Here is a 27,558-nt window from a genome sequence, read left to right as displayed (position 1 = left end):
ACCAGAACCCCTGACCCAGGGGCCAAGATATTCACAATTTTGGAAGAGGCACCCTTGCTCATCATAACTTCATACCTGGTTTATCTGCTAAATATCCAGGAGCAGAGAAGAAGAATTTCTAAGAAATATGCACTTTCACTATGTAATCAATAGAGCCCCCACTCCTGCAGAACCCCTCACCTTGGGGCCAAAAATTTCACAATTTGAAAGAGGCATCCTTGCTCATCATAACTATAAACTTGGATTATCTGCTAAATACCTAGGAGCAGAGAAGAAGAAATAATGCATTTTAACTATATAATCAATAGAGCCCCCCCCCCCCCTCTTGCAGAACCTCTCAACCAGGGCCAAAAATTTCACAACTTTTGGAAAAGACACCCTTAATCATCATAACCATACACCTTATTTATCTCTTTATGTACAGGGGGAGAGAAGATTTTTAAAGAATTTATGCATTTTTACTATAAGATCATTAGAGCCCCACCCTAACTCCAGAACCCCTGACCCTGGGGCCAAAAAAAATCATGATTTTGGTAAAGGGCTCAATGCTTATATCATGTCAACAGTTTGACTGCTTGATGTCCAGGATTTTATTATACCGAATGTCTTACATGTATTGATTAGGATGTCAGCAAAAAAAAAAAAAAAAAAAAAAAAAAAAAAAAAAAAAAAAAAAATGGGTGAGTTAAAAAAAATGCCCACCAAACTGAAATTTTTTGGGAAAATTCAACTAGTTCTAACATATTTTTTTCACTTATATCATCATATTGCACATGCATTCTAGTTTAAAATCCTGAAGTGGCAATAGAATAGACAATTGGATTAAAAAGTTTCAGAATTTTTATTAGTAAAATTTCTTTTGAAAAAAGAAAATATCATTATACCTTAAAAGACTTTCTAAAATACAAAATCACAAGATATTATAGTTTTTTATGCTTCCAAATGGTAAAAGGGGTATAAATGATTAAATCTAGACCTTGATTGAGTATCTTCTCTTGTACTAGATGAAATCCAGTGCAAGCGTGGGGAATTGAATATATACCACTACCGACAGAAAAATTCCAATAATAAATATATTGTAGTTTCTACCGACAGCCTATAGGCTTATAGCAGGAAGAAATACTTTGTTCAAAATCCTGCATGGAGTAGATGTACGTATCCACCCCACCCACCCCCTTTTTGTAAAAACTTGATAATAACAATTTTATTAATTGATGTTTATTTTGAAACCTGTTATACTGAGTTATGGATATTGTACTTATGCTCTTATTTCATTTCCGTCAAGGATAAAAGCACCGCATATGCACATTTTACTGATAAATTGAGGGGGGGGGGGTAAAAATTCACATGCAGGTACTTTGGTCTTGGTTTCTAAATATGTATGTACCTTATTGATATGTAAAATATGTAATTTACTCGTTTTTACATATCAATAAGGTCCAAATACCTGTGTAAAAATTAGCTTATAACGCCCTATGAATAGGCCGGGTGACTGTAGTCAGAAAAAAAACTGAAATGTAGCATAAAATTTTACAGCTTTAATTATATTTGAACAATACCTTATTCATTAATTTTCTCTTTTCATGTAAGCAAGTTTATTATGAAGTACAAATTGTACTTCGGGTTCGTGACCACGATTCTCTCAGGATTTCCAAGAAATGGTCCGAACAAAATCTCGTCTACAGACAGACAGACAGACAGACGGACAGACGGATGGACATGCTGATTCCAATATATCCCCCTAAACTTTGTTTGAGGGGGGTATAATTATACAAAAAGATCATTATTAATCAATGAATACTTCTAAGTATGAATAGAAGTGTTTACGTCACACAACTATAATCTTTAAAAAAATGTGTTGCACTCCTGACCATAGAAATATAGATCTGAAGCACAGACAGATCTGGTAATTGATAGATCTATTTGGTAAAAATGTTCTTTGTATCTTTATTCTCCAAAATAAAAATCAGAAAATCATATAATGATAATAGTTTTTATACCCGCACTTTCTAAAGAAAGTTCGGGTATATTGTTGTTACTCATGTCTGTTCGTCTGTCCGTCCGTCTGTCACACTCTTCTTTCTCAAACTCCTCTTACATTTTACACAGTAGCCTAATCATCTTTTGGGAGATGGTTGGTGGTGTCATGTAGATGTGCAGTAAGGTTTCGGAATTTTCATTTTCACCCTGGGGATCAAATGGGGGTCAAAAAATGACGTTTGTTATGCAAAAAGGCCCCTGGTTCCCTCAACTCCTCTTACATTTTACACAGTAGCCTAATCATCTTTTAGGAGGTGGTTAGTGGTGTACTGTAGTTGTGCAATAAGGTTTCGGAATTTTCATTTTCACCCTGGGGGTCAAATGGGGGTCGAAAAATGATGTTTTTTTTATACATAAAGACCCTGGTTTCCAGAACTCCTCCTACATTTTACACAACAGCCTAATCATCTTTTGAATTGATTATGATTGATTATTATTGTTAACACAGAGTAGGCAATATTTCAGTCATTTTTCAGTGATCAAATGAAGTGTATATTCCCATTGATGAATTTTGACAGAACTTTAAGAAAAGTGAGGTCAAGGTCAAAGGAAAGGTCAAGGTCAAAAATTTTGATGCAGTTGAATAGCTCTCATTAGTATGTATCAGCATATGAAGTTTGATTTAAATATCTTGAATGATTTCATTAAAACTGAGCTAAACACTAATTTAAGAAAAGTGAGGTCAAGGTCAAAGGAAAGGTCAAGGTCAAAAATGTTGATTCAGTTCAATATCTTACTTCAGTATGTATCAACATATGAAGTTTGATTACCCTTTCTTGAATGTTATCTTTAAAAGTGAGCTAAACACTAATTTAAGAAAAGTGAGGTCAAGGTCAAAGGAAATGTCAAGGTCAAAAAATATTGATGCAGTTGATATCTCTCTCATTAGTATGTATCAGCATATGAAGTTTGATAAAAATATTTTGAATGATTTCATTAAAACTGAGCTAAACACTAATTCAAGAAAAGTGAGGTCAAGGTCAAAGGAAAGGTAAAGGTCAAAAAATGTTGATGGAGTTGAATAGCTTACATCAGTATGTATCAATGCAAGAAGTTTAATTATACTATCTTGAATGGTATCTTTAAAACTTAGCTAAACACTAATTTAAGAAAAGTGAGGTCAAGGTCAAAGGAAAAGTGAAGGTCAAAAAATGTTGACGCAGTTACATAGGTCTCATCAATATCTATCAGCATATGAAGTTTGATAAAAATATCTTTGATAGTTTCTTTGAAACTGAGCTTTGAACAGAGCTAAACGTAAAGCGTGATGGAAAGACAGAAAGACAGAAGGATGAAAGGACGGAAGATGGACATGGCAAACACTATATGCACCAGCCATATTCATGGCTGGGCATAAAAACAAGGTAAAAAATTTTGTTTGCATGCACCCTTTCTCCATACCACCTCTCCATGTTCCAAGATTGAAGTTTTAATGTCAAAAGGTTCTTAAGTTATGGTTTGGAGGTGTTTTTCTCAATTTGACCTTGAATGAAGAAAGGAGTCAAGGTCAAAATTTTAGTGCAGTGCATCTTTTGTAAATGTCTTTTTTTTATGTTACATATTTGAAATTTTAATCTCAAAGGGTTCTCAGGTTATAGCCTGGACTATATTTTTATGTAAAGATTGACCTTGACCTTATTGAAAGGTCAAGGTAAAAAAAGTTTGGTGGCCTCAACCCAAATTCCATACCACCTCTCCATGTTTCAAGTTTGAAGTTTTAATGTCAAAGGGTTGTTAAGGCTCGGACAAAATTTGATTGAAGAAGAAAACTGACAAAAACAATATGTAGACTAGTATAGTCTACTTGTTGCATCAAACCTGTAGGAGGAGTAGTTTTGAAAGAACAAATTTGTTTCTACATTATGGAATGAAACTTTCACATAAGATTCAACTTTTCTTGCCTAGTGGTTCTTGAGGAGGAATTTTTTTTCTTTTACAGTAAAGCATGCTTATAGCGAAACAAGCCTATAATGAATTGATACTTACAGCAAAGCGATTTTCATTCCCTGTGACTTTAAAATATATTGTAAACTTAATGGATATAAGCAATTACACTTATAACAAAGCAAAATCGTCCGTCCCAGGCACTTTGTTATAAGCGTGTTTTACTGAACATTCCCATGTTTACAAAACTTTGATCCCCTATTGTGGCCGCACCCTACCCCTGAAGGTCATGATTTGGACAAAGTTGAATCTACACTAAGTAATGAAGTTTCACATAATTTTAAACTTTTCTGGCCCAGTGGTTCTTCATTAGAACATTTTTGAAATAACATTAAATTTTCACTCATTCTTATCTCCCCTTAAAAGAAGGTTTGGCCCTTCATTTGAACAATTGTTTTACACAAAAAAGAATATTTTGCATGAGAAATAAAACTCTTTGTGTTTCTAAATATTTCATCACACCTCTAGTGTGTTTCTTCCTATTTTAACTAAGATAATGATGAATTAATTATGACTTCAATTTTGCACAGGCCTTTGTATGATAATTATACCCTGAGGGGTATGTTTATCTGTCTTCAACAAGTCAGGTAGATTGTTCACAGTGAGTACTTTTCAAGCATAATTGATCAAGTTCATTTCTGCCTACTGAAAATACTGATCTTGAGCAAATTAATAGGAGTTCCAAGTGAAATTTGTAACAAACCATGTTAAAAGACTTCTCGCTGTGTCCTTTTGTAATTATAGATATAGATCAAAGACAAGACAGTGAGCAAACTCATTTTTATCTGGGAGGGATAACATTCTTGCTGCAATATGAATTAGTGTAAAATCCTAAAAAGTCATCAATTAAAAAAAATTGTCTTATAATTCCACTTTAATTCTGACTCAAGTAGATGTTAGAGAGAGAGAGAGAGAGAGAGAGAGCTATTACTCCAGGTATATAGCCCCATGCAAAATATATATATCTGTGATAGCAAATTCTCAGGAGACAATTTTTGAAAAGCAATTTTCCTTCATGCATTGTTTTCAGAAAACTCAAGGCTGAAAATTTAAAATTTATACCCATGTCAACATAGTGCAACTTTTATCTATAGTGATAAAAATGTACATTAAAAAAGTATGATTAAATAGCTAAATCAAAGTGTTTTGAATAGCAAAACCAAGCTATACCAGTATAGCTAATTCAACTACAGAGCTTAATCAATTTTGAGAGATTGTGCAAGACCTGTTTTAATTCTTAATCATTCTTCAAATATTTATATCACCATTCCTGATTCAAGGGAGAGCTAGGCATATGACCAAAAAAGAGGCCCAAGGGCCTTGAATCACTCTTCTGATAAACTGTAAAACCTATCACTTCTATTTGAAGCCTCTAAGTATCCTGTATATTTAGATAAACCCTTGAAATTCCAATTCACATTCTGAGAACCAAAGATGATTTTAAGCCAACTAGTACCTGAGAGTTGGTCATGGTGACCTACTTATCACTTGTCATTCTCTGAGGACCCATCAACTAAGTTTGATGATTCTAAGCCAATTAGTACCCAAAATATTTAATTAAAGCCATAAATTTTCAAAAATAGGTCATGGTGACCTAATTTTCAGTCAACCTACTCCCAGGACCCAAAATGCATCAACTGACAAATTTTGACAATTCTTAGGGAAATAGTACCCGAAAAATATTAAATACAGCCATAAAATTTCAAAAGTAGGTCACCGTTACCTACTTTTCAGTTGTCGTACTCCAAGGACCCAAGATGCATCAACTGACAAAGTTTGATGATTGTAAGCCAATAAGTACCCAAAATATTAAATTAAAGTCATAAATTTTCAAAAGTAGGTCACGTTGACCTACTTTTTAGTCAACCTACTCCGAAGACCCAAGATGCATCAACTGACAAAGTTTGATGATTCAAAGCCAATTAGTACCTGAAATATTTAATTATAGTCATATAAATTGAAAAGTAGGTCAAGGTGACCTACTTTTCAGTTAACCTTTTTTGAGGACCCAAGATGCATTAACTTACAAAGTTTTATGATCATAGGCCTTAAAATGTCCAAATTATGCCTCTAAAACGCTTTGAAATTGAATGCCTGCAAAGTTCAAAAAGTAGGTCACTGTGACCTACTTTTTAATGAATATGTTTTATTGCCCCAAGATGCATCATCTTACAAGATTTAATGATTCTAAACCTTTCGGTATTCAAATTAATATCCTTAATTATTTTGAAAAAGATTAGCCATAAAGTTCAAAAAGTAGGTCAAGGTGACCTACTTTTTTGTCGACGTACTTCAAGGACCCAAAATACATCAACTGACAAAGTTTGATGCTCGAACTATTCAAAATATGCCTCTAAATCATTTTGAAAAAGAATGGCCGCAAAATTTAACAAGAGGCCCATGGGCCACATCGCTCACCTGAGCACATTAGCTAGACACAAATCAGTTCAGTATTGAAAAGATTACTGGGGGTTGGGGGGTTGAATTTTAAACTACCTGATGATGCTTCCATGTCAATATAACAAATGGCTTTGTTGTACATGAGAAGATTTTAAAAAAAAAATTCCCATATATTCCTTTGTAAAATTTTGATCCCCCATTGTGGCTCCTCCCTATCCCAGAGGTCATCATTTGAACAAACTTGAATCTACACTACCCGAGGATGCTTCCATATCAATATGACTAAACAAAGCTTTTCTGTTCTTGAGAAGAAATATTTTTTCTATGTGTTCTTATGTAAAACGATCGATCCCCATTGGGCCCCAACCTACCCCTGGGGGTTATCATTTGAAAAAAAAATTGAATTTACACTACCTGAGGATGCTTCCATATCAAAATGACTAAACATGATTTTCATTTCTTGAGAAGAAGATATTTTCCAATATGTTCCTATGTAAAAAAAAATTTGATCCCCCATTGTGGCCCATCCCTAGCCCCGGGGGTCATCATTTTAACAAACTTCTACACTACCTGAGGATGCTTCCATATCAAAATGACTAATCATGGCTTTGCAGTTCTTCATCAGAAGATACCTTCCTATATATTTCTATTTCAGACATTGATCCTCCATTGTGGCCCCGCCCTACCCCAGGGGGTCATGATTTGAACAAACTTAAATCTACACTACCTGAGGATACTTCCACATAAATATGATCAATCAGGGCTTTGCTCTTCCTGAGAAGAAGATTTTTAAAGATTTTTCCTATATATTTCTATGTAAAACTTTAATCCTCCATTGTGGACCTGCCGTATCCCCTGGGGTCATGATTTAAACAAACTTGAATCTACACTACCTGAGGATGCTTCCATATAAATATGACTCATCATGGCTTTGCTGTTCTTGAGAAGAAGATTTTTGAAGGTTTTTCCTATATATTTCTATGTAAAACTTCGATCCTCCATTGTGGCCCCGCCCTACCCCCGGGGGTCATGATTTGAACAAATTTCAATCTACACTACCTGAGGATGCTTCCACATGAGTTTCAATTTCCCTGGCTTTGTGGTTCTTGAGAAGAAGATTTTTAAAAGATCCTATTAATTTTTCACTAATTCTTTATCATCTCCCCTTGAAAGAGGGCGTGGCCCTTCATTTGAACAAACTTGAATCCCCTTCACCCAAGGATACTCTGTACCAAGTTTGGATGAAATTGGCCCAGTTGTTCTGGAGAAGAAGTTGAAATTGTGAAAAGTTTACGCCAACAACGACAACAGACAACGGACAAATTTTGATCAGAAAAGCTCACTTGAGCCTTTGGCTCAGGTGAGCTAAAAAGTAGGTCACTGTTAACATGATATGAGGTCCTTATATGCATCAACTGACAAGACTTGATGATCCTATTCCTTATAGTAAACACAATATCAACAGTTTAATAAAATGTAATTTTTGGTCAACTTTGAAGTGACCTTGAGACCACGCCCTTTGCCCCAGGGTGATGCCTTGAATAATTTTTAATCTACAACATATCCTCATCCTTTTGTGTAAGTTTGGTGATAATCTGCTCAGTGGTTCTTGAGAAAAAGATTTTTTAGCAACCAGTACTTTTGTTTCTATTTTCCTAATTATCTCCCCTTGTTTAAGGGTCACAACCCTAGTTTTAGTATAAAAGGGAGCCCTTGGGCCAAGGATACCCTGTGACAAATTTGACAATAATTGACCAAGGGGTTCTTGAGTTATGGCCTATATTCTAAAAAGTTTATGCACACTGCACAAATGGCCATAGCATTAGCTAAAAAGTCCATGATCTATTGATTTAATAAAGACACATGTATGTTGTGGGAAGATCAGTAAATAATGATGACAAGTGGGAAACGACCGGGTTAATATTCACAAAGAATGAATCCTCATAACACTGCTTTCTCGCCCCTTTTATGCAGAATTTTACCTTTTCAAATCAGAACATTGTTATATTATAGCTAAAGTCTTCAAGCATAGTCTGTGTAGATACTCATAAAAGATTTTTTGGAGAGAAAGACTTTCAATATATACAGTCATTATATCGATTAAATAAAATCGTATACTTCACTGTAAAATCCCGGTTTCACCATTACAGCTATGTAGGTCATTGTATTATTTGAATGAGAAGGCGGAGCGTCTCTGAAGCGTGCGATTAGTATATGAATACATTAGCATGTGTTCGAGGTGTACTAAGTTTTACGATTAACTGACACCTAAAAAGCCTTTTTCATGCTAGAGACCAACAAAATATAAGCATACATTTTTAATTTGGCTGGCTTAACTTTGATTTCTTTTCTGCTTAACTTACGAGACGTCACAGGGTCACGTGATCGCTATCTAATTAACTTAGATTTTTAATTCAGGGGTTTTCATTTGAGTCAATAATTGGTCAATTACCGCGGTTTATCCGCAGTAAAAACACAAAATTTATAAACTGTGGTCATAAGGAACGTTTTACGCTTTTAATTTCAAATAATTTAGAAACATGCGATAAGTCCTTTAAGCTTATTACGTACATAATTAGAAATTGTTCATACATATATATAATTTTGCAAAATCCGAGTGCTACAACAAATACACGTAGGCGGTTGAATTATGATATAAAACTACACTCGGTGTATACAAAAATATTAAGAAAGTGATTTAAGCGTCAATTAGGGCGGGTACACACGATAAGGCTTGCCTCATAAGTCATAGAACTTAAGTTCTTGCCTTACCGTGTATACACCCTTAATACACGGTTTTTCGAGCCTTATAAGTCTGCAGGCATGCTATCGAAGACATCTTATAATTAGGACTAAGACATATCTTAAGAGATATCTTAGTCCTAAGTGAGGCCATTGAATCTGTCCTAACTAAAGACATATCTTAGGATTTCTCCTAAAGTTAAGACATTGCAAGACCCGTCCTAACATGAACTTAGGAGACTCCAAACTTTGTGCAATCGTTCATTTCTTATCAGACATGTAGTATTTTTTTGGGGGGGGGGGGGGGGGGGAAGGTGGGTCCTCCTATTACTTTCCCCCCAAAAACCTTTTACAAAAAAGTTTCTTATCTAACCCCCCCCCCCCCCCAATAAATATATCGAGTTTAGAGATTTTCCTTTTTTTTGTGTCTCTCAGAGTTAATCAGGAACTTTTTCTTTTTGTTTGTTTGTACGTTTATTATACGGTTGTACATTTTAGTTACAATATGTTGCTCTGCCCACCTCTTTCCCTCCAACTTTGAAAAACACTGAGTGCTTCGTTACCTATGCATAAATATTTGTCCAATTGTAAATTGCCGTACTATTATGATATTGCTTTGATGTTTCTTTATATGCGTTAAAACCATAAGCTATACTAGTTATTATTCACTCGAGGATCACGAATGAATGAGAATAGCACTAACCAACACGGGATTAGCGGGACACAGTAACTTGAAGAGGTCACTTCCAAGGGCTATTCATGCTCGCTGTACCTTATATGAAATGGAGGAGGTTCTATACCGCGTCAAAAGCTATCTTACTATAATCGAGGCAGTATTTCCCTGCCTAGACTCTGTCCGCTACATTGCTTGCTCAAGCTAAGTTAATACCCGACGGGTTTATTTCTTAGTTTGTTAATTATATAAAATTTATTAAACTAATTTGCTTTGCAAGTATTAATATTGAAATGTGAATTTGTACAAACTTAACTTTTAAACTTTTTCAAAATGTATGTTTTCATATTTTCTTCATTATTTATTTATTTATTTATTTATTTATTTATTTATTTATTTAGAGAGAGAATGAGAGAGTTGTCCCTTTAATAAATTTATTAATTAAAATAAGAAAGCGTTTTTAGAAGTAGACAATTGTTCTATGACTACTTCTCTCTAATTTAACTTTTTACAAGTTATTAAAAAAATTGTAAGTCCCAATAATTTTTTTTTATTTTATTATATAACTATAATTATTATAAACATTTTCTGTGATGTTACAATATTTAAGATTTGTCTAAAGAATCTCGTAAGTCTATCCTAGTTAGGACATTCTTAAGAGAGCTTCTATGTCGATCTTAAGAACTCTCTTAGGGCCATCCTAAGTTTTGTCCTAAGATATCTCTTAAGTCATATCTTAGGACTATTCTTATGACACTTTCAATAGCATACCCGCTGACTTACAAATAGAACACTGCTCCATCTCTTAATACAAGACTTAGCTGAAACGTTCTTCTCAACCAATAAAAATCATTCGCCCAAATGTCATTCTATTTTTATCAAACCATACACGTGGGTATACTGAAGTGAACACAAAGTATTTTCGAATAAGCTAATGAAAATATTCACAAATGCTTCAATTCAACCTCCTCCTCTTTTTTAAAGACGTGTGAAGGTACTTGTTGGTATAATTATTACAAAGCCTAGTAATCTATTCTTCTATTTTAATGTCCGAATGCACTATTTATGGCTGGAATACACGTGGGATTTATGGAAATGTTGTAATAATATTGTAAGTCTTGCCTTAACGTGTGGACACTAGATCCGTACGTCCTGCAAAACGTAAGGTTTTAGACTTATAAGGCAAGCATTATCGTGTGTACCGGCCCTTAAACGTCAGTATCATCGCTGGTGGATAAAGAAACATAAGTGTCAGTGTACTTTGTACAGTCCAAATTGCATTGTTTCAAAAAATCCTGTTTATTCATCCCAGACAAGTTGAATATGATCTTCCTCATTTAGGAATTCATTAATTGTCGAAATCCACTCCTGTGTACTTTTTACGGAAGCGTAATAGGGCCACAGCAGTATCTTTTATTAATTTGTTTTAACAAATTACTAATTTGTTATAACAAATTATCAATCTGTTATAATAAATTATCAATTTGTTAAAACAGATTACTAATTTGTTATAACAGATTACTAATTTGTTATAACAACTTACTAATTTGTTATAACAAATTATCAATTTGTTATAACAAATTATTAATCTGTTATAACAAATTACTAATTTGTTATAACAAATTATCAATTTGTTATAACAAATTATCAATTTGTTATAACAGATTACTAATTTGTTATAACAACTTACTAATTTGTTATAACAAATTATCAATTTGTTATAACAAATTATCAATTTGTTATAACAAATTATTAATTTGTTATAACAGATTACTAATTTGTTATAACAGATTACTAATTTGTTATAACAGATTACTAATTTGTTAAAACAAATTATCAATTTGAAATAACAAATTATTAATTTGTTATAACAAATTAGTAATTTGTTATAACAAATTAATAATTTGATATAACAAATTATTTATTTGATATAACAAATTAGTAATTTGTTATAAAAAATTAGTAATTTTTTATAACAAATTAGTAATTTGATTTAAAAAATTATTATTTTACAAAATATGAAGGTGAATACAGATCTGTGGAAGCCAGATCCGATCAGAAATCTTATTTTAAATTGGTTTTATGAAAACGTAAAGCATAAGCTTTGGAGAGCTTTTGATCAATATGTTAATGTGGATTTAGATGAATTAGCAACTTAGATTAAAGCACTTTAATTTTTGTTTAATTGCAGGTTTTTTTTTTAAATTTTTGTTTTGTTTCGTTGTTGTTTGTTTGTTTGTTTGTTTTTTTTTGAGTCAGTTCCTTGGAATAGATTTCTCTGTTAGACAATTAAAAGAATAGCTGCATCCCAGGGATTATGTAGAAGAAATACAGAATGTTGGATCCTTCGAGAAAAATTCGAAGTTCCGGACAATTAAATATGATTTCAACGTCGTCCATTCAAATCAACACTTTTTTCAATGTCAACACGGTGTGTTCCCATTTTGCACACATTTGATAATTAGGTATAAAACAATGGGTGTGAAATATGTTTTGATAGCAATTATAGTCTGATCTCCTTCTGGAATCTACCTGGAATTACCTGTATTTTACCAATGCATTACATTAAATATCAAAGGGAACACATTAGGAAAATTTTACTTATCCAACCGAAGATGAAGTTGATAGTTTAGACAAATATCCCTATCGCAGTTCACCCTGTTTCTTTATTTCATAAAGATAAAATGAATAAGTAAATGAATTCAATCTTAATTAATAAACATAGGTAATCAGAGATTACAGAGCTCACCTCAACGAATGTTGTCTTTAAGTAAGGCAAAGTCCCACACTAAACTAATAATCTAGGAGTGTGCATCCCTAGATGCAACATTTATGCAATTTTGGTCTGATAGGGCTTGCAGTTACTTGGGAATGGACTTATCTGAAAACTTAAAACTAGACACTCATTCAGAAAATGTAAGTCAAATCCAGCATCCGAAGCAAGTTTTGAGATTGTTCGTCCCTTGATGCATCATCCATGCAAGTTTGGTTCGTAGGCCTTATAGTTACTTGGAAATGAGATCTGCTCCAAAAACTTTAATCTGGTCACTCATCCGGAAAATATAGGTCAGATCCAGCATCTGAAGCAAGTCCAGTAGTGTGAATCCTAAGATGTATCATCCATGCAAGTTTGGTCAATATAGGGTTTATAGTTACTTGGAAATGACATCTGCTCCAAAAACTTTAACCTGGTCACTCATCCGGAAAATATAGGTCAGATTCAGCATCTGAAGCAAGTTCAGTAGTGTGCATCCTTAAATGTATCATCCATGCAAGTTTGGTCAATATAGGGCTTTTAGTTACTTGGAAATGGGATCTGCTCCAAAAACTTTAATCTGGTCACTCATCCGGAAAATATAGGTCAGATCCAGCATCCAAAGCAAGTCCAGTAGTGTGCATCCTTAAATGTATCATCCATGCAAGTTTGGTCAATATAGGGCTTTTAGTTACTTGGAAATGAGATCTGCTCCAAAAACTTTAACCTGGTCACTCATCCGGAAAATATAGGTCAGATCCAGCATCTGAAGCAAGTCCAGTAGTGTGCATCCTTAGATGTATCATCCTTGCAAGTTTGGTCAATATAGGGCTTATAGTTACTTGGAAATGAGATCTACTCCAAAAACCTTAACCTAGTCACTCATCCGGAAAATGTAGGTCAGATCCAGCATCCGAAGCAAGTTCAGTAGTGTGCATCCTTAGATGTATCATCCATGCAAGTTTGGTCAATATAGGGCTTATAGTTACTTGGAAATGAGACCTGCTCCAAAAACTTTAACCTGCTCCAAAAACTTTAACTTGTACCAAAAACATTAACCTGGTCATTCTTTAGCTGAAATTGCAGCATCTGAAACCTTGACTGGTACGATGAAACACACTAGAAGCATCCTCCATGCATCTCTGACTAATATAGGCCATAGAAGTACTTGAAAAGAAAACTGCTCCAAAAACCTTAACCTGGAACGCCGACGCCGACACCGACGCCGAGGGTATTACATAAGCTCCCCCAACTTTGTTGAGGTGAGCTAAAAAAAATAATAACCCATCCAGTTAGTATCATGTGAATATAATTATAGTTTTAATTTGTTTCTTTTAAATTTTTTATGTTTTAAAATAATTTTTTCAAAAAATACCTAAGTCAAAATATCAAGTGAAAAATTAACATTTTTTCTTCTATTCTTTCCATAGAATCTCTTACTCCAAATTCACAACTGTAATATAGACTATAGCAATTAAGTAATTATCTTACCTGGACAAATTTCCGTTTTGCACACATTTTTTCACTACCTAAAATTCAAATGTGTGCAAAACGGGAACAAACCGTCAACACAGGGGTCATAAGGGGAGAAGACCTATTTTTTCCTTCTTTACACATGTGTAATATTTTGTGTGTATTGTTATAACAAATTATATTGCTTAACGATTTCTTGTAAAATATATGAGTAGTCCTATATGAGACAACCAGGATACAAATTAGAAATGAATTTGAAGAAACAACTGTCAAAGTTTTCAGCCAATAATAAGTTATGAAGGCTTTAGTGGGACTTCGAGGGCTTTTCCAAAAGGCACGTATTTTGATTATAAAAATTACATACATATATGAAAATAATTTCACGGTATCTAAATTCAAATTTTACGAAGTACTACCCACTCAAGAATATTGTTTACTTTCGTTTTCAGAAAAGGTTATTACAGAGTGTTTATCAATTTTTCTATGATAATTTATCTACAAATTCATTTTTTATCAATGTTGCCTTTATTGCACCCAGGATAAATTGGGGCCAAGGAGGTTCACCAGAGGAGCAGATTCAGGTTTATGCATTAGGAACGGCGGTTTAGTTTAAAATATATTTTATTCATGATACAAAAACTGGATTGAACAGTAGGCATAAATCATTTGGTACATGTATAGAATGAATCGAGAGAGAGAGGGAGGGTGGGGAGTAAAATGAAATAAAATAAAAGACATATTGAAAAAAAAAAATATTATAATGAACATGTTGATTCAGGGTGGGAAAAATTCCCTCTCCAAATAACATGTCTTTGATAAGATATTTTTTCCTAGCATACGAACGGGGATGCAATGACCTGGTAGATGGGAGTCAAGGACGGAGCCCTGGTGGGGGAGGAGGACAAAATTCAAATAGAACTCCTAAGAATAAGTAAATAGGAACCAAAGAATTTGATGCATTGTATCTTTATAACAATAATGTTTGACAGTGAAAACTCTAAATGCTAAAAGATGTAAATCCAGATTAACATATTGGTCAAAAGCTGTAGCTGCAGAGCTTGCACATTTATTATTTTCACAAATCCAACTTATAAAAGATTTCTGATCTCATCTGGCTTCCATAGATCTGTATACACTTTCACTTTATCAAAATTATTAATTTGTTATAACAAATTACCAATTTGTTATAACAAATTAATAATTTGTTATAACAAATTATTAATTTGTTATATCAAATTGATAATTTGTTATATCAAATTAGTAATCTGTTATAACAAATTAGTAATCTGTTATAACAAATTAGTAATTTGTTTTAACAAATTAGTAATTTGTTTTAACAAATTGATAATTTGTTATAACAAATTAGTATTTTGTTTTAACAAATTAGTAATCTGTTATAACAAATTAGTAATCTGTTATAACAATTTAGTAATCTGTTAAAACAAATTAATAAAAGATACTGCTGCGGCCCTAATACGCTTCTGTAACTTTTTGATTTTAACAAACTCTCTGTGAAATTTTGTGCCGATGTAAAAAGTTATAGCATTTGCTTCAGAAGAAACCTGAAGCTTCCTTCTATTCAAATTAGGGGTGCTTTTTGTGCAAATGTATTCATCCAGTGACTTTTCATCCGATACACAGGTTTTTTGAGCGCTACATATTTCAATTCCTTTCCATGAAGGTTTCTTCTATTGGAAGTATGCATTTGTGCACTTGTAACAAACAATTCATTTTTCTAAAGATATGATGAATTGGTGTTTTTCAAATAACGGTCTATAAAATTAAAGACAGTTTTAACTGAAAAAAAAAAACAAACTTTCATATCTTCCAAGGCAATGAACGGAGCACGGATGTATATTTAGGAACAAGGGCAAATGTATAATATATACCCACAGTAATTTAAATTTTAAAATTCTGTATTTATGAGACACAAGCAGTAAGTGCAAGCTATATGCTACAGGACTTCAATAAAAATTGATAGATACCGAAAAAAATCAAACAAAATCGACAGAAAATCTTAACACATCTTAATCATAAAAAAGTTTTCTCCCAGAAATTTAATTATATATACCCATCTGAAAAATGATTTGACCATCGATAGCTCGCAGACACAAGACACAATGTTGCATAGGTGTGCTCAAAGTGTGGAAGTGAATACATTGAATCACGTGTTCAGTGCTTTGTTATTCATGAGGTCAAAGACGTGTTGAAATTTGTAAACAAGGTGCCTTTACTATGGAGACAAGCAGCCATGATTTTGCACCTTTTTGGAAAATAACAAATGAGCGCAAGACTGTTTCAATTTCTTTCATGAATGTTAATGACTAGTATAACTCTTTACATTGACCGTATTTACGACAACTTGAAACATCCATGCGCTCATGTAAAAAATGGGCTTGCAAAATGGGGGCGTGGCCTAAAGTCTATGAGAAATCGATGTAAACAACAAACCCCTGCTATATTTAATTACATAAATACCTAATTACAGCGCAAGGAAGTAAAAATTGAAATTGAAATTAATAAACTACAATGTTTGATGGGAAAATTGAGGCAAAAATATTTAGAAAATCTTTAATTTAATTTTTTGTAAATTATCGGGGGGCCAGATTTGGACATTTAAACGATTCATTCTTTTAGGAGTTTTCAACATTTAAGACCATGTAGACATAACTCCTTCCCCTTTTCCCCCTTCCCAGCCCCAGGCTCATTTATTTATACAAATTATTTATAACTTGTTTTAGTATAAAATAAATTGTGAATAATACAACAAGAGGCCCATGGGCCACATCACTCACCTGAGTTACTTTGGCCATGCTGTTCTTTACCAGATTTCCCCCTTTGTAAAACCTATTGTGGCCCCACCCTACCCCCAGCGGTCATGATTTGAACAATTGAGAATCTACACTACCCCAGGATGCTTCCACATAAGTTTCAGCTTTTCGTCAATGGTTCTTGAGAAGAAGATTTTTAAAGATTTTTCCTATATATTTCAATGTAAAACTTGGATTCCCTATTGTGGCCCCAACCTACCCCCAGGAGTCCTGATTTAACAATTTAGGATCTACACTACCCCAGGATGCTTCCACGTAAGTTTCAACTTTTTTGGCCCAGCAGTTCTTGAGAAGAAGATTTTTAAAGGTTTTTCCTATATATTTCAATGTAAAACTTGGAATCCCTATTGTGGCCCCGCCCTTCCCCCGGGGGTCCTGATTTTAATAATTTAGAATCTAAACTACCCCAGGATGCTTCCATATAAGTTTCAGCTTTTCTGGTCAAGTGGTTCTTGAGAAGATTTTTAAAGATTTTTCCTATATATTTCAATGTAAAACTTGGAATCCCTATTGTGGACCCGCCCTACCCCCGGGGGTCCTGATTTTAACAATTTAGAATCTACACTATCCCAGGATGCTTCCACACAAATTTCAGCTTTTCTGGTCCAACGGTTCTTGAGAAGAAGATTTTTTAAAAGATTTTTCCTATATATTTCAATGTAAAACTTGGATTCCCCATTGTGGCCCCACCCTACCCCCGGGGGTCCTGATTTTAACAATTTAGAATCTACACTACCCCAGGATGCTTCCACATAAGTTTCAGCTCTTCTGGTCAAGTGGTTCTTGAGGAGAAGATTTTTAAAGATTTTTCCTATATATTTCAATGTTAAAACTTGGAATCCCTATTGTGGCCCCGCCCTACCCCCGGGGGTCCTGGTTTTAACAATTTAGAATCTACACTACCCCAGGATGCTTCCACATAAGTTTCAGCTTTTCTGGTCCAGTGGTTCTTGAGAAGAAGATTTTTAAAGATTTTTCCTATATATTTCAATGTTAAACTTGGAATCCCTATTGTGGCCCCGCCCTACCCCCGGGGGTCCTGATTTTAACAATTTAGAATCTACACTATCCCAGGATGCTTTCACATAAGTTTCAGCCTTTCTGGCCCAGTGGTTCTTGAGAAGAAGATTTTTTAATGACCCCACGATATTTTTGTCTTTTCTTGATTATCTCCCCTTGTAAGGGGACTTGGCCCTTTATTTTAACAATTTAAACTCCCCTTCACCCAAGGATTCTTTGTACCAAGTTTGGTTCTTCATTGGTTCTTGAGAAGAAGTTGAAAATGTGAAAAGTTTACAGACGGACGGACGGACAGACGACGGACAATGGGTGATCAGAAAAGATCACTTGAGCTTTCAGCTCAGGTGAGCTAAAAATGTACATGTACACAAAGTATAATGGCGGGTCTCTGAATGATTTTCATTTTCTAATTCTAGGAGGGTGGACTGACCCTAAGGGGTCCTGAATAAAATGTCAAGCAGATTATCACTAACACAATTTTTGACGCAGGTCATATAATGATCATTTCCAGTTTCAAGATGAGGATGACTTCAAGGGGTCATAACCTTTATACCATTTAATGCATAATGACTCGAGGGACAATATTATATATGGTTAAGGGGAGAGTTTTCAACCATTTTCAAGATATAATGTATATGATCATTTGAAGTTTTAGGGGTTGGGAATGACCTCTGGGGGTCATGACCCCATATATCCTATTTAGTGTGTTATAATACAAAGATGACTTAGGGGCTTTTACTCTAATGAAAGCTATTTTATTGTTTCCGGTTCCAAAGATCGAGTGGAATGACCCCAAGGACTTGCCTCATTGTATAATTTGTATAATTGTGGCATTCCAATGATCTTTGACCCTTTTCCACCTATAGGCCCCTAACCATTTTCATTTCCGATTATTTTACCCTGTTCTAGTCGCCTGTGTGGGGCAGTGGTTAGAACGTCTTCTCTAGAGTCGTGGAGTAAGAAGTTGATCCTTAAGTTGCGGGTTCGAATCCACTGCGGGACGTGGAGACCAGTTCTTCGGATGAGACTGTATAAACCGAGGTCCCGTGTTGCAGTAGTTGTTGGCACAAAAAAAGATCCCTCACTGCTCAATGGCCCTAAGTGTCGACCATAGGTTAAAATTTGCAGCCCTCCACCGGCAAGTGGTGGCGTCTTCATATGAGTGAAAAATTCTCGAGAAGGACGTTAAACAACAAACAAACCCTGTTCTATACTTAACGTTTAAAATAATATATTCATAATGTACTTACCGCCTGTTATTGGTACTGTTAACTTGATAGAATAATAAATCCATTTAAAACACAAACTAAATATTAATAATCCCAGTGGTTATAATGATGTACATACACCATGTGCAAAACAATAATGATAACAGTAAGAGAAGTGCTCGCAGTGTGACATAATTCCATGCAAGAGTTTAGAAATGTTCCAAAAAGGTGTACATTTGTAAAATTATATTATAATTACATACAATTTTTTTTTCATGAGTTTGTGTTATGTATTCTAAATATGACAGGAAAACGGGTGAATCGTGGGTGGGGGTGGATTTTTGACAAAGTTGATTGGGTCAAGATTTGGAAAGGGGTTCACCGAGTCCTACCCAAATACTGATAAAAATTTACAAGTTGTCATTTTGGCATCTAATTTTTTTAAGTTCATCAAAAAAGCTATGCACTAATAAAAATAATAATATTTGCTGTTTTGACAATAAATTCAAGAAGTTCCAATTATGGGTAGAAAATGAACCACCCCCTTTTTTTTAAACAAATCTTTCAAAAATTCTCTCTTTATCAGAATTTACGTTATTAGGTAATATCATACTGGTAATGAAATATTTACATGCGCGGATCTAGAGGGGGGAGGGGGGTCCGGAACCTATATATGAAATCTATATACAAAAGCAACTAAAAGTGACCTTGGAAACCCCCCCCCCCCCCAGAAAACACGGACCCCTGTTAAGTAGGTATGAAAAGTTATACATATGAAGCTTAAAAAGTGAGCGGCTAAACCCCCCTCTTCCCCACCACCACCATGAAATAGGTTTTCACATTTGGGAGAGGAGTTTAAGTGTTTTTTTTTTGGTCTCGTCAAGAAATTTCTGGGTTGGATCCCCCTGGAAAAAATTCCTGGATCCGCACCTGATTTACATAAGAGGCCCACATGGGCCGCATGTTCACCTGAGCATTTTATGCTTGATTTAAATGTGTGCTTCTTCCCTGGTTACCAGAATTTGAAGGAGAGCAGTCAGAGTACATTTCAGGGACGTAGCAACGTTTTCGAAAAGGGGGGGGGGGCAGCCGGAGAAAAAAATATCAACTTACCTGAAAAAAACTTGACAAGCCATAATTTTTTTTTTCAAAACTCAAAAATCCTATTTTGTGGGGTGGGGTGGGGGTGGGTTCCAACTTCTTTTAGTACCCCAATTTTATATATACACTACTTCATTACCTTTATTTGACTAAAAGTGGGGGGGGGGGGGGGGCAACCACCCTTTCATGAACATTTTCAATAGTAAAAAGTTATGTTTCAAAAAAAAGGGGGGGGGCAGGCCCCCTCTTCCCCCCCCCCCCAATGCTACATGCCTGCATTTAGAGGCAAACACATTAGTGCGGGTATTACTGTCTTGTGACATCATCTAGTTTCATGCTTGGGAGCAAAACATCAAATGTTGCACTCCTGACATTATTGGGTATGCACATATAATTGACTCTAATTAATGCTTCTTGTGATTGATATAACATTTTTAAGTTTTAAAATGTATATCAGTTATTGTTTTTCACTTCGAAAATTCTTTTTTGTCTTAATTTTCTTTCAGAATTTTACAATTGATGTTTTTTTTTTTTTGGCAACACTACATTTTTCCTGTTGTACTCCTGACATGGTATAACATTTTTTTAAACATCAGCCATGACCACAACTTGATTAAACAAAAGTTACTACAGCCCATATTTAAAGCTCAATACTTTGAATATTATCAGGAAAGTCTTTATTTTCCACATAAAGCATTATTATTTATTTCACAGATCTTCAAAAAAATATTGAAAATTCAAAATGTCACAAAAAGGTGTTGCACTCCTGACAATTTTAGCATCATTTTTGGGCATAACATTTTTCTTAATTGAGATATCAACGAGATATTTGGCAGGTATTTAGACACTATCTAAAGAGATATGCTGAGAGATAGAAATCTATTTTTTTCGCCTGTATTTTTAGTGTGGGTTGATAAATACGTGTTTGGTCACTTTTTTTTAATTCACCCATTTGGAGATCGGTGTAAAGTTCACATTTAGAAATTTTCAAACTCCCCACTAGAACTGTTTTTCTCAATAAGAAAGCTTCAAAAAAGATTTACTGACCTCTTTATTGTTTGTTTGATAATCAGAGTCCTTTATTATCAAAAGTTTCATCATTTCTGCACTCGCAAGCATTTTTCATCAGTATAGTTTGTTGTTTTCAATCAAGCTATATAAGATGCAATCTTTTGATAGACATCAAGTTTATTTGGCTTCTTTCAAACGCACAACTGTCGTTTTGAGAATTCTACTGTGAACCGTAAGCACATAATTTACACACATGTAATTATCATTGTTCTACCCATTGTTAAATGTGTTACTAAAGCTGAGGGTAACATTACATTTAAATGCGTCTAAACCAATCAGATTTTATTTTTTAACATGAATGTATAATTATGTCATTATACCATTACTACCGTAAAGTCGCTTGTATATTGGCCTCACTTTTTTTCTTCAGAAAATTGTTTAAGATTAGGGATGCGCTTAATACATCGGAACAAAATAAAACCCCCTTTTTTTCAAGGTCACTTTCTCAGTGCCGAGGACCATTTTCCCGGTGCATTTGAATTGATTACTCTTTGTAACCTAGTTAGAATATTTGTAACCAATTACGTCAAAGTTTATTACTATTACTCTAATTTCAGAGTCATATACGTCAGCCCTACCTGTTGTAGTCATATACATCTGATTTTATTTGTGAAACGACTATCTTTTTTTCAACAGGTACGGTAACCTGTTGAAAAAAAGATAGTTGTTTCATAAATAAAATCATAAAAAACGATCTTTGTTTTTGTTTTATTTCCATTGCGTATTGCGCCATTTTGAACTAGGGTGAATTCAAAAAAAATGACCAAACACATATTTATCAACCCACACTAAAAATACAGGCAATGAAAATAGATTTCTACGTCTCAGCATATGTCTTTAGATAGTGTCTAAATACCTGCCAAATATCTCGTTGATATCTCAATTAACAAAAAAGTTATGCCCAGAAATGATGCTAAAATTGTCAGGAGTGCAACACCTTTTTGTGACATTTTGAAATTTCAATATTTTTTGGAGATCTGTGAAATAAAAAATAATGCTTCATGTTGAAAATAAAGACTTTCCTGATAATATTCAAAGTATTGAGCTTTAAATGTGGACTGTTGAAACTTTTGTTTAATCAAGTTGTGGTCATGGCTGATGTTTAAAAAAATGTTATACCATGTCAGGAGTGCAACAGAAAAAATGTAGTGTTGCCAAAAAAACATCGATTGTAAAATTCTGATAGAAAATTAAGACAAAAAAGAATTTTGGAAGTGTAAAATAATAACTGATATACATTTTAAAACTTAAAAATGTTATATAAATCACAAGCAGCATTAATGAGAGTCAAGTATATGTGCATACCCAAAAATGTCAGGAGTGCAACATTTGATGTTTTGCTTCCAAGCATGAAAAAACTATTATCATTATATGATTTTCTGATTTTTATTTTGGAAAATAAAGACACAAAGAACATTTTTACCAAATAGATTTATCAATTACCGGATCTGTCTGTGCTTCAGATCCATATTTCTATGGTCAGGAGTGCAACACATTTTTTTGAAGATTCAAGTTCTGTGACGAAAAGACTTCTATTCATGCTTAGAAGTATTCATTAATTAATAATGATCTTTTTGTATAATTTAATGCTATATTATTGACAGTTTTATTATCAAAATCCTTCCTTTTTCAATTTTATCAATTCAGATGTGTTTTTATCTTTTTGTGATTTTTTTTAATGAACGTTAAAAATAAACACACTAAAACATTGTCATAAAATTCAAGTAATTCCTCCTCAACTTCACTGAAACAACAGAACAAGTTCTTATGTAATTTTCACTTCACAATTCTACTTTAAAGGCCCCAATGCTTTTGGTCAGGAGTGCAACAAATATGTTAGAATTATAAATCATCCAATAAGAATAAAAATAAAGAACAAGAGGCCCATGGGCCACATCGCTCACCTGAGTAACTTTGGCCATGCTGTTCTTTACCAGATTTCCCCCTTCTAATACTTATTGTGGCCCCGCCCTACCCCTTGGGGTCATGATTTTAACAATTAAAAATCTACACTATCCCAGGATGCTTCCACATAATTTTCAGTTTTTCTGGCCCAGTTGTTCTTGAGAAGAAGATTTTTCTTACATAATTCAATGTAAAATTGGATTCCCTATTGTGGCCCCGCCCTACCCCCAGGGGTCATGATTTTTACAATTTAGTATCTACACTACCCCAGGATGCTTCCACATAAGTTTCAGTTTTTCTGGCCCAGTTGTTCTTGAGAAGAAGATTTTTCAAGATTTTTCTTACATATTTCAATGTAAAACTTGGATTCCCTATTGTGGCCCCGCCCTACCCCCGGGGGTCATGATTTTTACAATTTAGCATCTACACTACCCCAGGATGCTTCCACATTAGTTTCAGCTTTTCTGGCCCAGTTGTTCTTGAAAAGAAGATTTTAAAAGATTTTTCCTATTTATTTCAATGTAAAACTTGGATTCCCTATTGTGGCCCCGCCCTATCCCCGGGGGTCATGATTTGAATAATTTAGAATCTACACTACCCCAGGATACTTCCACATAAGTTTCAGCTTTTCTTGCCTAATGGTTCTTGAGAAGAAGATTTTTCAAGATTTTTCTTACATATTTCAATGTAAAACTTGGATTCCCTATTGTGGCCCTGCCCTACCCCGGGGTCATGATTTTTACAATTTAGCATCTACACTATCCCAGTATGCTTCCACATAAGTTTCAGCTTTTCTGGCCCAGTTGTTCTTGAGAAGAATATCTTAAAAGAAATTTCCTATTTATTTCAATGTAAAACTTGGATTCCCTATTGTGGCCCCGCCCTATCCCCGGGGGTCATGATTTGAATAATTTAGAATCTACACTACCCAAGGATACTTCCACATAAGTTTCAGCTTTTCTGGCCTAGTGGTTCTTGAGAAGAAGATTTTTAAAAATTTTTCCTATATATTTCAATGTAAAACATGGATTCCCTATTGTGGCCCCGCCCTACCCCCGGGGGTCATGATTTTAAAATTTATAATCTACACTATCCCAGGATGCTTCCACATAAGTTTCAGGTTTTTTGGCCCAGTGGCTCTTGAGAAGAAGATTTTTCAAGATTTTTCCTATATATTTCAATGTAAAACTTGGATTCCCTATTGTGGCCCCGCCCTACCCCCAGGGGTCATGATTTTAACAATTTAAAATCTACACTATCCCAGGATGCTTCCACATAAGTTTCAGCTTTTTTGGCCCAGTGGTTCTTGAGAAGAAGATTTTTAAAGATTTTTCCTATATATTTCAATGTAAAACATGGATTCCCTATTGTGGCCCCGCCCTACCCCCGGGGGTCATGATTTTAACAATTTAAAATCTACACTATCCCAGGATGCTTCCACATAAGTTTCAGCTTTTTTGGCCCAGTGGTTCTTGAGAAGAAGATTTTTAAAGATTTTTCCTTTATATTTCTATGTAAAACATTGATTCCACATTGTGGCCCCGCCCTACCCCCGGGGGTCATGATTTGAACAATTTAGAATCTATACTACCCCAGGATGCTTCCATATAAGTTTCAGCTTTACTGGCCCTGTGGTTCTTGAGAAGAAGATTTTTTAATGACCCCACCCTATTTTTGTCTTCTCTTGATTATCTCCCCTTGTGAGGGGACTTGGCCCTTCATTTTAACAATTTAAATTCCCCTTCACCCAAGGATGCTTTGTACCAAGTTTGGTCAAAATTGGCCCAGTGGTTGTTGAGAAGAAGTCAAAAATGTGAAAAGTTTACAGACGGACGGACAGACAGACAGACAGACGGACAGACGGACGGACGGACGACGGACAAAATGTGATCAGAAAAGCTCACTTGAGCCTTCGGCTCAGGTGAGCTAAAAAATGATGAGTAGAATTTTTCTGGTGGGTTACTGTGTTTGTCTTCTAAAGGAAAATATGCTTTAAAATATATTTTATCTTCTAAATATACATTTAAGCTAGTTTTTTGGCATAAAATAGGGTATAATTCCAGATAAAATGCGAATTTTAAATACTTTCATCTGTTTTAATTATGAAGTATTGGACTATAAGTATTGCACAATTTCATTACCACTTGATGTTGCCAACACTTTATGAATTTTTGTGTTCTATGGTTTTAATTTTAAACTTTACTGCAGTCAGGAGTGCAACAAAACTGCTTCATAATTACCGATGCTTTTTAACTATCTTTTCTAAAAAAATAAGTTGAAAAAAAAAATGCTTGATACTATTTGATGTTCAAAACACTATGTCTATCAACAAATTACAGAAATTCTACAGTCAATTCAGGGAATAGTTTTCATCATATCACATATATTTTAAATACAATTTATATATATTACACTTTGCAAATAATCATGTTTTAAGGTCTTCAAAATATGAAAAACCTGCTGTAAACGATGAAAAATATCAACACGACAAAGTAAGAATGAGTTATTGTGTGTTATAATTTTTAAAACAATGTTAAATAAAATACATATCATATGTCAGGAGTGCAACACAATAATGTAACATAGGGTGACTTCAAAATCTAGTATTTTTTGTAAGAGAACTCGTATATAACAATTCTTTTTTGGCTTAGATTTAAAGAATTGACTTGAACAGACAAACAAGAGGCCCATGGGCCACATCGCTCACCTGAGCACATTGGCTAGGCAAAAGCACGAGTTCAGTATTGAAAAGATTACCACCGCGGGGGGGGGGGGGGGGGGGGGGGGGGGGGGGGGGGGCTTGAATTTTAAACTACCTGATGATGCTTCCATGTCAATATAACAAATGGCTTTCTTGTACTTGAGATGTTCAAAAAAAATTTCCCATATATTCCTTTGTAAAAATTTTATCCCCCATTGTGGCTCCTCCCTATCCCAGGGGTCATCATTTGAACAAATTTGAATCTACACTACCTGAGGATGCTTCTAAGATATTATCCTATATATTTCTATTTAAGACTTTGATCCTCCATTGTGGCCCCACCCTACCCCCGGGGGTCATGATTTGAACAAAATAAAATCTACACTACCTGAGGATGCTTCCACATAAATATGATCAATCAGGGCTTTGCTGTTCCTGAGAAGATTTTAAAAATTTTTCCTAAATATTTCTATGTAAAACTTTGATAGTCAATCATGGCCCCGCCCTACCCCCGGGGGGTCATGATTTGAACAAACTTGAATCTACACTATCTGAGGATGCTTCCAAAAAAATATGACTGATCATGGCTTTGCTGTTCTTGAGAAGAAGATTTTTAAAGGTTTTTCCTATATATTTCCATGTAAAACTTTGATCCTCCATTGTGGCCCCGCCCTACCCCCGGGGGTCATGATTTGAACAAATTTGAATCTACACTACCTGAGGATGCTTCTATATTAATATGACTCATTATGGCTTTGCTGTTCTTGAGAAGAAGATTTTTAAAGGTTTTTCCTATATATTTCTATGTAAAACTTTGATCCTCCATTGTGGCCCCGCCCTACCCCCGGGGGTCATGATTTGAACAAACTTGAATCTACACTACCTGAGGATGCTTCCATATAAATATGACCAATCATGGCTTTGCTGTTCTTGAGAAGAAGATTTTTAAAGGTTTTTCCTATATATTTCTATGTAAAACTTTGATCCTCCATTGTGGCCCCGCCCTACCCCCGGGGGTCATGATTTGAACAAACTTGAATCTACACTACCTGAGGATGCTTCCATATAAATATGACTCAACATGTCTTTGCTGTTCTTGAGAAGAAGATTTTTAAAGGTTTTTCCTATATATTTCTATGTAACACTTTGATCCTCCATTGTGGCCCCGCCCTACCCCCGGGGGTCATGATTTGAACAAACTTGAATCTACACTACCTGAGGATGCTTCCCCTTGAGTTTCATCTTTCCTGGGCCTGTGGTTCTTGAGAAGAAGATTTTTAAAAGATGCTATTAATTTTTCACTAATTCTTTATTATCTCCCCTTGAAAAAGGGCGTGGCCCTTCATTTTAACAAACTTGAATCCCCTTCACCCAAGGATACTTTGTGGCAAGTTTGGTTGAAATTGGCCCAGTGGTTCTTGAGAAGAAGTCGAAAATGTTAAAAGTTTACAGACAGACAGACAGACAGACGGACAGACAGACAGACGGACGCCGGACAAAAAGTGATCAGAAAAGCTCACTTGAGCCTTCGGCTCAGGTGAGCTAAAAAGTGAATTTTGGGGAATTTTATTGCTTCATATTTTTTTCATATTAAAACTTTTCAAACCAGAATTGAAAAAATAATGTAAAATAACAATCAAAAAGCCAATTTTTTGTCACATGTACAAGAGAAGATACTCATTAAAGGTCTAGAT

The 27,558-nt window shown here is 34.6% G+C and overlaps 1 protein-coding gene across 2 annotated transcripts in view; it reads right to left on the bottom strand.

Moving 5' to 3' along the window:
* The window catches only part of LOC133195819 (mitochondrial carnitine/acylcarnitine carrier protein-like), a 243,894-nt gene that overhangs the window by 116,837 nt on the left and 99,499 nt on the right, over nucleotides 1–27,558 (bottom strand). The window lies entirely within an intron of this gene.

This window comes from Saccostrea echinata, unplaced genomic scaffold, assembly GCF_033153115.1.
Source record: "Saccostrea echinata isolate AGI-Se365-2 ecotype Australia unplaced genomic scaffold, CSIRO_AGI_Sech_v1 ptg000029l, whole genome shotgun sequence".
NCBI classification, from domain to species: Eukaryota; Metazoa; Mollusca; class Bivalvia; order Ostreida; family Ostreidae; genus Saccostrea; species Saccostrea echinata.
This window is presented reverse-complemented; position numbering and strand designations above follow the sequence as displayed.